Genomic DNA, 12,466 nt, shown 5'->3' with positions numbered 1-12,466 from the left:
ATCAACTAGATAACCAATGACACCCTCTAGATTTTTCTTTTTGTCAGGCTTCCCCTAGAATCGTATATGGGTTCAGGAAAGCACATTTATTCATACTTGTTCGACACATTGTTTGTAGAACCCTAAAAACAAGATAACAAACACATGTTATGATCATGTAATATATTGGGAACAACCTAGAAACAAAACATTATGACAACAAATAATAGTAAATTATAATGTACTTACATCGGCCAATCACTTATGATCATAACATCTACTATTTGTTTTCTCAACAAACGGAAATATTCTCCACGTGTAACCGAAAAATCATATGTCTCATATTGCAAGATCCCAGTATCGATTACAACGTGAACCACTAGGTTGGTTTTCAAATGACCACAAATGCATCATTTCACCATGCTTTTCTAGTCGTTTGGCTAGGCGTGTTCTTTTTCGTACCACCAGGTCTGATTTTGATGCAAGACTAGAAAATAAGTATACTTGCTCTAGGAAAAACAAGCAAGGGAAAAATAGTTGTAACATCCCAAATTTCGAGTCCAAAAATTTCATTTTAATTAACGGTTTATAAAACATTCATAAGAAAACTGCGTAACAATATATCATTTTGTGGATCAATGTATCATGTCCCAAAACATATAATAGCAACATGTCAGAGTACAATCCCAGAATATCTCAAGTGCGGAAAATCAATGCGTGTGTGTATGATGTGCCGCTACCGCGCCAACTCTTTCCCCTTCGCTGAAGAGGTACCTAAAACCAAAACTGTAAACTGTAAGAACGAAGCTTAGTGAGTTCCCCCATCCTACCACATACCATACAGACATATAACATTCATACTGTCGGGCAGTTTTGGGGTGCCCGACCTACCCAGTATGGCCATTCTGGGGTGCCGACCAACCTGTGTCAAGCCATTCTGGGGGTGCTGACCTACCCATGTCAAGCCATTCTGGGGTGTTGACCTACCCTTCAGTCCTACCAACCGAATATCGGGGACTATTCCACCCCTACTGCTACTATCACATATATCATAACGTAAACATACTGTCAGACGTTTATGGGGTGTCCGACCTACCCTTCGGTCCTAACAACCGAACTTGGGGACTATTCCCTCCATGCTACCACTATCACATATAACATATCATGCCAGCCTATAAACATATCATCACATACTACCAAACATATCTGGGGTCTCTGACCTACCCTTCGGTCCTAACAACCGAACTCTACTACTATCACATATAACATATCATGCCAGCATATAACATATCAGGTAGTAGCAACCTAGATGAATATCACAAAGACAATCATCCAACATACAACTCCTACTAGTGGGTCGGCATTGTGGCCGTAGACCCACCGCTACTGGAAGGTAACTCACCTCGAACGAGTAGCTGCTGATAATCTGTGCGAGATACCTCTGTCTGCTTCTGCTCCGGAAATCCTCCGGCTATAATCCCCACAAAACACTTAATCAGAGTCTGATATCCATTCTTAGGGTAAAATGACCATTTTACCCCTAACCAAGTCCAAGTCAAGGTCAAAGTCAACTTCTAGTTGACCCGACTCGCCGAGTTGGGCCGCCAACTCGTCGAGTCCCTATCTTTTCAACTGTCCTCGTCCACGACTCTACTCGTCGAGTTTAGCAACGACTCGACGAGTTCTCCTTCTACACAACCCCTGATGAACCTTCATCCGACTCGCCGAGTTGTATGAACACGTCCTGTCCTCAACTCGTCGAGTTGTATGAACAACTCGTCGAGTTCATCTTCAAAAATTAGGAGATTGCCTTGGACTCGCCGAGTCCCATGAACTCCAGGTTGAAGGCTAAGTCCAGTACGTTGGGTCACTCCTTTGGACCTTCTACAACCCTTCTAACACCCAACTGTGCTCTTTTGACCCTCAACAAATATGGGGACTTTATGCCTTGGACTCGTCGAGTCCCAAGAACGGACTCGCCGAGTCGATAACGTTCAAGTCCTATTTTCTCGATTTCTGATGTACAACTTTTGTCCAAATGATAGATCCAAGCCCCTAAGCTCGATCTAGCACATAAAGTCACGAACTTTACGTGCATGCATGGGACTTTTGAGCCTAAAAGGCCCTAAAATGGCTCTTATGTTGCATGAGACCTTCCTTGAGTGCAAAAGCAACCCCTAACTGACTTGTGACCCTTCCGTGGACCTAGATCCGAAGCTTCAACCCCCAACCATGCTTGCAATCATGGTTGGTTACCAAGAATGGCTTATAAAAGCCCTAAATCTCCCCAAAAAGGGATCTAACAAAGGAACAAGCAAGGTATAGACTTTATACCTTTTTAGAACAGCAAATGATGCACCAAACTCGAATCCTTCAGTCTCCTCTTGATCCTTCTATGCTCTTCCTTCTTCCTTGTGATCAAAATCCACAAAAATCACTCAAAAGCCTTGAATCTTGCAAACACTTAGGGTTTGCTAGGGAGGGTTTCTGGGAGCAATAGGGACGAGTGGGGGCTGAATGAGATGATTAAATAGGGTGCAAACCCTCAGATTAGGGTTTTTTGTCCAGACAGAGCCTACTCGTCGAGTCCAGGATCCGACTCGACGAGTCCCATACTTAAACCCCGCGTTCTATCCTGTTTCTACTCGGCGAGTTGGGCCATCAACTCGCTGATTCCCAGGCCAAAAATGTAAATTACATAAATGAAATACATACCGGGAACCAGGTGCTACAAATCTCCCCCACTTATTTCAGACTTCGTCCTCGAAGTCTGCTGCTCGCTCCTGAAAAAGCTCCGGATAATGCTCCATCATCTCATCTACCGGCTCCCAAGTCCATTACGAGCCCTTCCGGTACTGCCATTGCACCTTCACGAGCTCCACCCTCTTGTTTCTCAGATCCTTCGACTTCCGGTCGAGGATTGCTACAGGTCGCTCGATGTAGTTCAGGCTCTCATCGACCTGAATATCCTCTAAGGGTACCACTGCTGAGTCGTCCACCAGGCACTTCCGCAGCTGCGAGATGTGGAAAGTGCTGTGGATCTGGCTGAGTTCGGCTGGCAGATCCAACCTGTACGCCACCTTTCCCACCCGGGCTAAAACCCTAAAGGGTCTGATATATCTGGGGCCCAACTTGCCTCGCTTCCTAAATCGGATGACGCCCTTCCATGGCGACACCTTCAGAAGGACCATATCCCCGACCTGAAACTCCAGGTTTGATCGATGCTTGTCGGCATAGCTTTTCTGCCGACTCTGAGCAGTCTGAAGCCTGCTCCGGACCTGCTGAATCCTCTCCGTCGTCTTGAGCACCACTTCGGTGCTCCCCAGGACCCTCTGGCCAACCTCACCCCAACATATCGGGGTCCTGCACTTCCTCCCGTACAACATCTCGAAGGGAGTACGATCGATACTCGTGTGATAGTTGTTGTTATATGAGAACTCAGCCAATGGGAGGTAAGTATCCCAGCTACCACCGAAGTCTAGCACACATGCCCGCAGCATATCCTCCAAAGTCTGGATGGTCCGCTCGCTCTGACCACCCGTCTGCGGGTGAAATGCAGTGCTAAAGTGCAGACGAGTACCCAACTCGTCATGAAACTTCTTCCAAAACCTGGAAGTGAACCGCACATCCCTGTCTGAAATCACCGAAACTGGCACCCCCGTGCCGCGCCACCACCTCCCTGATGTAGATGTCGGACAACTTCTCGGCCGAGATGCTCTCCTGAATTGGAATAAAATGGGCGCTCTTGGTCAATCGATCGACGATGACCCAAATCGAATCCACTCCCTGCGTGGTCCTGGGAAGCTTTGTGATAAAATCCATCGTGATGTCTTCCCACTTCCACAGCGGGATATTGAACGGCTGCATATTGCCGTGTGGTCTCTGATGCTCGCCCTTGACCTTCCAGCAGGTCAAGCACCGCTCCACGTACCATGCCACATCCTGCTTCATGCAGGGCCACCAATAGTCCAGACGAAGATCCCTATACATCTTCGTCGCCCCGGGATGAATGGAGAATCGAGATTTGTGCGCCTCCTCCATCAGAACCTGGCGCACACCCCCGTGGTACGGCACCCACACCCTGCGGTGGAGGGTCAACAGTCCTCGGCTATCATAATCGAAGGAGGAAACCTGGCCTACAATCCGCTCACTCTTCCGATGTTCCTCCTTCATGGCCTCCTGCCGGGCCTCTCGAATCTGCTCCAACAGTGGAGTAACCACGATCATCCTTATGCAGGTATCCCTGATCGGCGCTGCCTTGCGGCTAAGCGAGTCGGCCACAACGTTGGCCTTCCCCGGGTGGTAGAGGATCTCACAATCATAATCCTTTACCACATCAAGCCACCGACGCTGCCTCATATTTAGATTTGGCTAGTCCATGAGATACCTCAGGCTCTTATGGTCCGTGTAAATGGTTCAACGGACCCCATAGAGGTAATGACGCCAAATCTTGAGGGCGAATACAACAGCCCCCAGCTCCAAATCATGCGTCGGGTAGTTCGCCTCGTGAGGCTTCAGCTGCCTCGAAGCGTAGGCGATGACATGCCCTCTCTGCATCAATACCGCGCCCAAACCTGAAATAGACGCGTCGCAGTACACAACAAAATCCTCTACGCCCTCTAGCAAGGCTAAGATCGGCGCCTCGCACAACCTCTGCCTCATGGTCTCAAACGCTGCCTGCTGCTCAGGCCCCCAACGAAGGACTACGGCCTTCTTCGTCAGCCGCGTCAAGGGTACGACTATCTTGGAGAAATCCTGGATGAATCTCCAATAGTAGCTGGCTAATCCTAGGAAACTCCGAATCTCAGATGGAGACTTCGGAACCTCCCATCTCATCACGGCCTCCACCTTGGCCGGGTCGACCAGAATATCGTTCTGGTTGACAAGGTGCCCAAGAAATTGCACCTCGCACAACCAGAACTCACACTTGGAGAACTTGGCGTACAAGCTCTCTCTCCTCAGAGTATCCAAAACCTCTCGCAGATGCTCCTCATGCTGCTCCTGCGTCTTGGAATAGACCAAGATGTCGTCAATGAAAACTATCACGGACCGATCCAGCATCGGTCTACACACGCGGTTCATGAGGTCCATGAACGCGGCAGGAGCATTGGTGAGCCCAAGAGGCATCACCACGAACTCATAGTGGCCATAGCGCGTCCGGAACGCAGTCTTCTGTACATCCTCCTCGCTGACCCTCATATGATGATATCATGAGCGCAGATCAATCTTGGAGAACCAAGATGCTCCCTGTAGCTGGTCAAAGAGGTCATCAATCCTCGGGAGTGGGTAACGGTTCTTCACCGTCACCTTGTTCAGCTCCCTATAATCTATACACATCCGATGCGACCCGTCCTTCTTCTTCACAAACAGAATCGGGGCTCCCCAGGGTGAACTGATCGGTCTAATGAATCCCTTGTCTAACAGCTCCTGCAGCTGTGTAGACAACTCCTACATCTCAGGAGGAGCCAACCGATACGGTGCCTTGGCTATCGGAGTCGCACCAGGGACTAGGTCGATCCTGAACTCCACCTGTCGCTCTGGAGGTATCCCAGGGAGCTCCTCTGGGAACACATCTGCGTCGTCTCACACCATCGGAATGTCACTCACCGTCGCCTTTCCCGCCTCCCGGGTATCCATGACATAGGTGACATATCCTGCGCAACCCTGCTGAAGGTAACGCCTATCCCTTGCTGTCGAACATAAAGTCGGTCCTCGTTGTGGCCTCTCGCCCTGAATCACCAGTTCTCCCCCACTTGGGGTCCTGATCCGCACCAACTGCTGCACGCAGTCGATCACCGCCCCATTGGGGCTTAGCCAATCCATGCCGATAATAACCTTGTTCCCCCGCAAAGGTATGGGAACCAAGTCTACCAGGTAGCGCTCCTCGAATAATCTCAACACACAATCTCGGAATACCGCCGATGCTCACACCGATCGATCATCGGCAATCTCTACCTCTAAAGGGCAATCCAACATGCCTGAAGACTCGGGAAACCTCTTGCTGAGCGCAAGAGAAACAAACGATCTGGTAGCACTCGAATCAAACAATACCTGAACTGGGATACCGTTCACATGGAACGACCCTAAACAGAGCACATATCAATATCATAAACATCATATAAATAAATCAGAGGGAAAGAATCATACCCGTCACCACATCAGGTGCGGCGCGTGCCTCCTCGGTCGTCAACTGGAAAGCCCGACTCCTCACCACTGGAGCCTCTGCCTTGCCCTGCCGGCCATCGGTAATCCGCATGGTCGCCGGTGCTGGCGCCTTCACTGGCGCTGCTGCTGTCAACTGGGGGCAATTGGCCTTCTTGTGGCCCCTCTGGTTGCAGTGGAAACACAGCAACTCAGATGTCGGAATAGTGGGTGCAGGGGCGGTACAATCCCTGCTGAAGTGCCCCGTCTTGCCACACTTGTAGCAGCCCGACGATCCCAACCTACACGCCCCCTCGTGCGGCCTGCCGCATTTCCTGCAGCGGCCCTGTCCTGACTGGCCTTTCGGCCTACCATCTGATCCCTTGGGCTTCTTCCCCGAAGCCCCAGTCACCTGCCCCTCCTCTACCTTCCTCTTCCGGACGTGCTCCAGATCAATCTCCCTTTCCCTTGCCCTGGCAATCATGGAATCCAGGGTAGGGCAAGCTGAAAAACTAACATGCTCCCGAATGTCGGCTCGCAACATGTCATGGTAGCGGGTCCTCCTCATATCCTCATCTCCCGCATACTGGAGCACTAGCAACGCTCTCTCCCGGAACTTGGCGGTGATCTCCGCCACAGTCTTCGTAGTCTGTCTCATATCTAAGAACTCCCTGGCCAGCTGCTGAAGCTCCACAGCTGGCGCGAACTCACTCCTGAACCGGGTCACAAAGTCCGGCCATGTCATAGCCTCACCTACCGAGGCTCCTAGAGAGTCACCAACCGACTCCCACCAATCCCTGGCCCTATCTCTCAAGCACCCTGCTGCATATCTCACCTTCGACCCCTCAGGGCAGAAGCTGGTCAACTGCACAGACTCAATGTCTGCAATCCACCGTCTGGCCACAATGGGGTCCTTCACCCCATGGAAATCCGGCGCACCACTGCCCCTGAAGTCCTTAAAGGACAGTGTGTGTGATCCCGACTGGCTGATCGCCATGTCGCTCCTGAACGTCCGGAGGCGATCCTCCATCAGCTCGACAATCCCTTCCTTGATCGACCCAAAGATGACCGGGGTCGCATCAAGGATGCCTCTAGTGATCTCGGACGCGATAAACTCGCGTAACCTCTCATCCACTGGTTCGGAACCTGAGCCCGAACCCGATCCCTCCCCTGAACTGCCAACTGCTGGCCTCGGACGTAGTACCACCATTCTGCAATACATAATGACAACCGTCAGTGATACTGATACATCTAGAGGGATCACATCCATCACGAGCTCCTTGGTCTTGCCTCAGCCTTTCTCGATTCAAGTACGGATCCTCTTCTTTCAGTAGTACGGGCCCATACTACCTTCCACATCTATCCGTACTTTCCTCAAGAACCGCTTTGACTCCACCAAGTCACTACTACTGTTATTGATCTCTACTACTCTCATCCTAGGCTTATCCTAGGGAAAATCTCTGACACCACCCAAACCGGTCCTCAGCTGCTGAAGGCCTCCTTGTAATGCTAATTAGCCATTACCTGAATACCATCACATGTAACGAGGCTCAGATAATCCTTCGAGTAAAAGACTCGTCCCTACAACGGTTAGACTCAAACAAGAGCTGCGCAATAGGGTCAAATCCAATCCTCTAAGATTATCCAACCCTTATCACATGTGACTTAACGTATTCACGTAACAGCTAACTCCCATCACTGAAAGTCCCATAAAGCACAAATCAAGCAGCATTCATATCAAAGGGATCGATCTCAAGTAATCCTATCCTCAGAACAGGAAACTTTACTAGCATACAATGCTGAGCTCATACTACCAGGCATAACCTAAACAGGCTATCCTATTACTGTCTACTCAATACTAGCATGCAATTCTCATAAGCTGAAGCACACAAAGCAGGCACATAAGGCGTCATTCCTAGATCCTTAGTCCTATTCCAACATATTGTTCTACTGAAACTCATAAACATAATATAAACTTGTATGCGTACTTTGGGGAATACTTACTTGAGCTCGGCCGGTCGTGCACATCACACACTTCGTTCTTTCTCAAAACTCTTTTAACTTAGCTTTTAGAAAACCATTTTTCCTGTAAAAATCTTTTAAATCCCTTGATTTGAGTTCAGACACCCCGAAGGTGTGTCCGAATCCCTCAAACCAGGGCTCTGATACCAACTTGTAACATCCCAAATTTCGAGTCCAAAAATTTCATTTTAATTAACGGTTATAAAACATTCATAAGAAAACTGTGTAACAATATATCATTTTGTGAATCAATGTATCATGTCCCAAAACATATAATAGCAACATGTCAGAGTACAATCCCAGAATATCTCAAGTGCGGAAAATCAATGTGTGTGTGTATGATGTGCCGCTACCGCGCCAGCTCTTTCCCCTTCGCTGAAGAGGTACCTGAAACCAAAACTGTAAGCACGACGCTTAGTGAGTTCCCCCATCCTACCACATACCATACAGACATATATCATTCATACTGTCGGGCAGTTCTGGGGTGCCCGACCTACCCAGTACGGCCATTCTGGGGTGCCGACCAACTCGTGTCAAGCCATTCTGGGGGTGCTGACCTACCCATGTCAAGCCATTCTGGGGTGCTGACCTACCCTTCGGTCCTACCAACCGAATATCGGGGACTATTCCACCCCCTACTGCTACTATCACATATATCATAACGTAAACATACTGTCAGACGTTTCTGGGGTGTCCGACCTACCCTTCGGTCCTAACAACCGAACTTGGGGACTATTCCCTCCCTGCTACCACTATCACATATAACATATCATGCCAGCCTATAAACATATCATCACATACTGCCAAACATAACTGGGATGTCTGACCTACCCTTCGGTCCTAACAACCGAACTCTACTACTATCACATATAACATATCATGCCAGCATATAACATATCAGGTAGTAGCAACCTAGATGAATATCACAAAGACAATCATCCAACATACAACTCCTACTAGTGGGTCGACATTGTGGCCGTAGACCCAACGCTACTGGAAGGTAACTCACCTCGAACGAGTAGCTGCTGATAATCTGTGCGGGATACCTCTGTCTGCTGCTGCTCCGGAAATCCTCCGGCTATAATCCCCACAAAACACTTAATCAGAGTCTGATATCCATTCTTAGGGTAAAATGACCATTTTACCCCTAACCAAGTCCAAGTCAAGGTCAAAGTCAACTTCTAGTTGACCCGACTCGCCGAGTTGGGCCGCCAACTCGTCGAGTCCCTATCTTTTCAACTGTCCTCGTCCACGACTCTACTCGTCGAGTTTAGCAACGACTCGACGAGTTCTCCTTCTACACAACCCCTGATGAACCTTCATCCGACTCGCCGAGTTGTATGAACACGTCCTGTCCTCGACTCGCCGAGTTGTAAGAACAACTCGTCGAGTTCATCTTCAAAAATTGGGAGATTGCCTTGGACTCGCCGAGTCCCATGAACTCCAGGTTGAAGGCTAAGTCCAGTACGTTGGGTCACTCCTTTGGACCTTCTACAACCCTTCTAACACCCAACTGTGCTCTTTTGACCCTCAACAAATATGGGGACTTTATGCCTTGGACTCGTCGAGTCCTAAGAACGGACTCGCCGAGTCGATAACGTTCAAGTCCTATTTTCTCGATTTCTGATGTACAACTTTTGTCCAAATGATAGATCCAAGCCCCTAAGCTCGATCTAGCACATAAAGTCACGAACTTTACGTGCATGCATGGGACTTTTGAGCCTAAAAGGCCCTAAAATGGCTCTTATGTTGCATGAGACCTTCCTTGAGTGCAAAAGCAACCCCTAACTGCCTTGTGACCCTTCCATGGATCTAGATCCGAAGCTTCAACCCCCAACCATGCTTGCAATCATGGTTGGTTACCAAGAATGACTTATAAAAGCCCTAAATCTCCCCAAAAGGGGATCTAACAAAGGAACAAGCAAGGTATAGACTTTATACCTTCTGAGAACAGCAAATGATACACCAAACTCGAATCCTTCAGTCTCCTCTTGATCCTTCTATGCTCTTCCTTCTTCCTTGTGATCAAAATCCACAAAATCACTCAAAAGCCTTGAATCTTGCACCAAAACACTTAGGGTTTGCTAGGGAGGGTTTCTGGGAGCAATAGGGACGAGTGGGGGCTGAATGAGATGATTAAATAGGGTGCAAACCCTCAGATTAGGGTTTTTTGTCCAGAGCCTACTCGTCGAGTCCAGGATCCGACTCGACGAGTCCCATACTTAAACCCCACGTTCTATCCCGCTTCTACTCGGCGATTTGGGCCATCAACTCGCCGAGTCCCAGGCCAAAAATGTAAAATTACATAAATGAAATACATACCAGGAACCAGGTGCTACAATAGTCTTTTGTGATATTGTTCATGTGGTAGTTAACTGTTCATTAGGATTGAATAAAGAGATAGAAAGGAAGTCAGCATGGAGAAATATGTAATGTCTATTCGAAGAGCTCCCCCTCTCGAAAGTGGAAATCGTTCAATCAAGTTCTAATCCTACCATTTTAACCCATACTTCTCTTTTATTCAACTTTTTCCTGTTAGTATCAGATTTTAACAGTAATGGCCTTATTATTAGATATAGAAAATTGGAATGAACTTATTATTAAAAAAATTATATAGCAATAAACTTACTTGTTACAAAGAATAGCAAAAAATTCAAAAATAGGCCTAAATATCAATGAACATATTTTCAATAACAATAAATTCAAATAGAACGCTTAAATAGCAATGAACTTGTTATCAAACAATGTCCATGTCTGATGTTAATGACAATGAAAGAGGTGAGCTCAGTCGGGAAGTGGGTAGCAGCAGTTAGTTGAATGGTTGGAGTTTGAGTAATCATTGTTGAGTGTTTGAAGGGTGATTTTTAGGGTTTCTTGTAAAAGGGATCGATAATTGCTCAGAGGAGCCTTTATTGCTCTAATACCATATAAACGTATTCAAGAAGGTAATATGATTGTATTGTCCATTGAAACTTTAGAGGCTTTTATAGACGCGTTACATATGATTAAGGAGCTATTACAAGAAAGTATTGACAGTAATATTACAGTTATTGACTATACAAATATAGACTTCATTTTGTGACCTTGGATACATTTATAATAAGGTCTTCTGGTAAAAATTGAAGTACCATTTTTGATATTACGTTATCTATATTAATGTACTAGTATATAACCCGTGGAAACCACAATTATAAAAATAATTAAACTTTTATAGTAAAAATTTATAATTATTAATCAGTTATTTAAATAAGTCATTTTAAATAAATTATTAATTAAGAAATATATCAAATTTTTAAAGTTATTAAAACTTCAAATGTAAATTTGAATTTTGAAATGAGTTGCCTAATATATCTACATGACACATGGCATAATATTAATGAGGAGTTGTATTAGAGTGACACTTGGCAAAAGGAGATTAAAACTATTCATTTATTAGAATAGGGATTATGCTTTGCACTGTCTTAATACTCACAGAGTATACATGATAATGAAATATCCAACAAAATAGTTTTTAATCTGATAAAATCCATTTGGGTGTATGACAAGCATACATTGGGTTGTATATATACAATTCTCAATGGATTGGACTTATTTAGTTATTTAGTTATTCTCCTATTGACAAGTGTCACAATATTAGAAATCCTCATTAATATTATATGCCACCTATCATGCCACATGTCAACCTATTAATTCTCTATTTCAAATTTTAAAATTTAAATTTCTCACTCTAATTACATTAAATTAACAATTGATTCTTCATTTCAAATTTTAAATTTTAAATTTCACTTTCTAATTACATTAAATTAATAACATTAGAATAGAAAATAAATTAAAATTAATATATATTATAAGGTGATATAATTTCATGTATTTATTTAAATCAACGATTATAATTTTATATAACTAAAAAATATATATTAATTAATAATTTATTTGAAATAATTGATTAATAATTTTGATTTTTTAATATAAAAGTTTAATTAATTTTATAACCGTGGTTCTCACGGTTATAAACTAGTATATATATATATATATATATATATATATATATATATATATATATATATATATATATATATATATATCTTGAAGGGAAGAATTTTTTTAGGTTACATTCTTAATAAACATCTTGAAATTAATGGTATGTTTTAACTTTACTTGTAATTAAAAGAACATTTATGAAATATGAAGCTTGCTCTTAAAACCGTTTTAGTTGTATTAAATGTATTAACTTGTTTAACTATTCACTTAAGCTATATATATATATATATATATATATATATATATATATATATATATATATATATATATATATATATATATA

Source organism: Lactuca virosa, chromosome 9 (genome assembly GCF_052849685.1).
Source record: "Lactuca virosa cultivar CGN04683 chromosome 9, Lactuca_virosa_CGN04683_v6, whole genome shotgun sequence".
Lineage (NCBI taxonomy): Eukaryota > Viridiplantae > Streptophyta > Magnoliopsida > Asterales > Asteraceae > Lactuca > Lactuca virosa.
The sequence above is the reverse complement of the archived record's forward strand: the minus strand, read 5'-3'. Positions refer to the sequence as shown.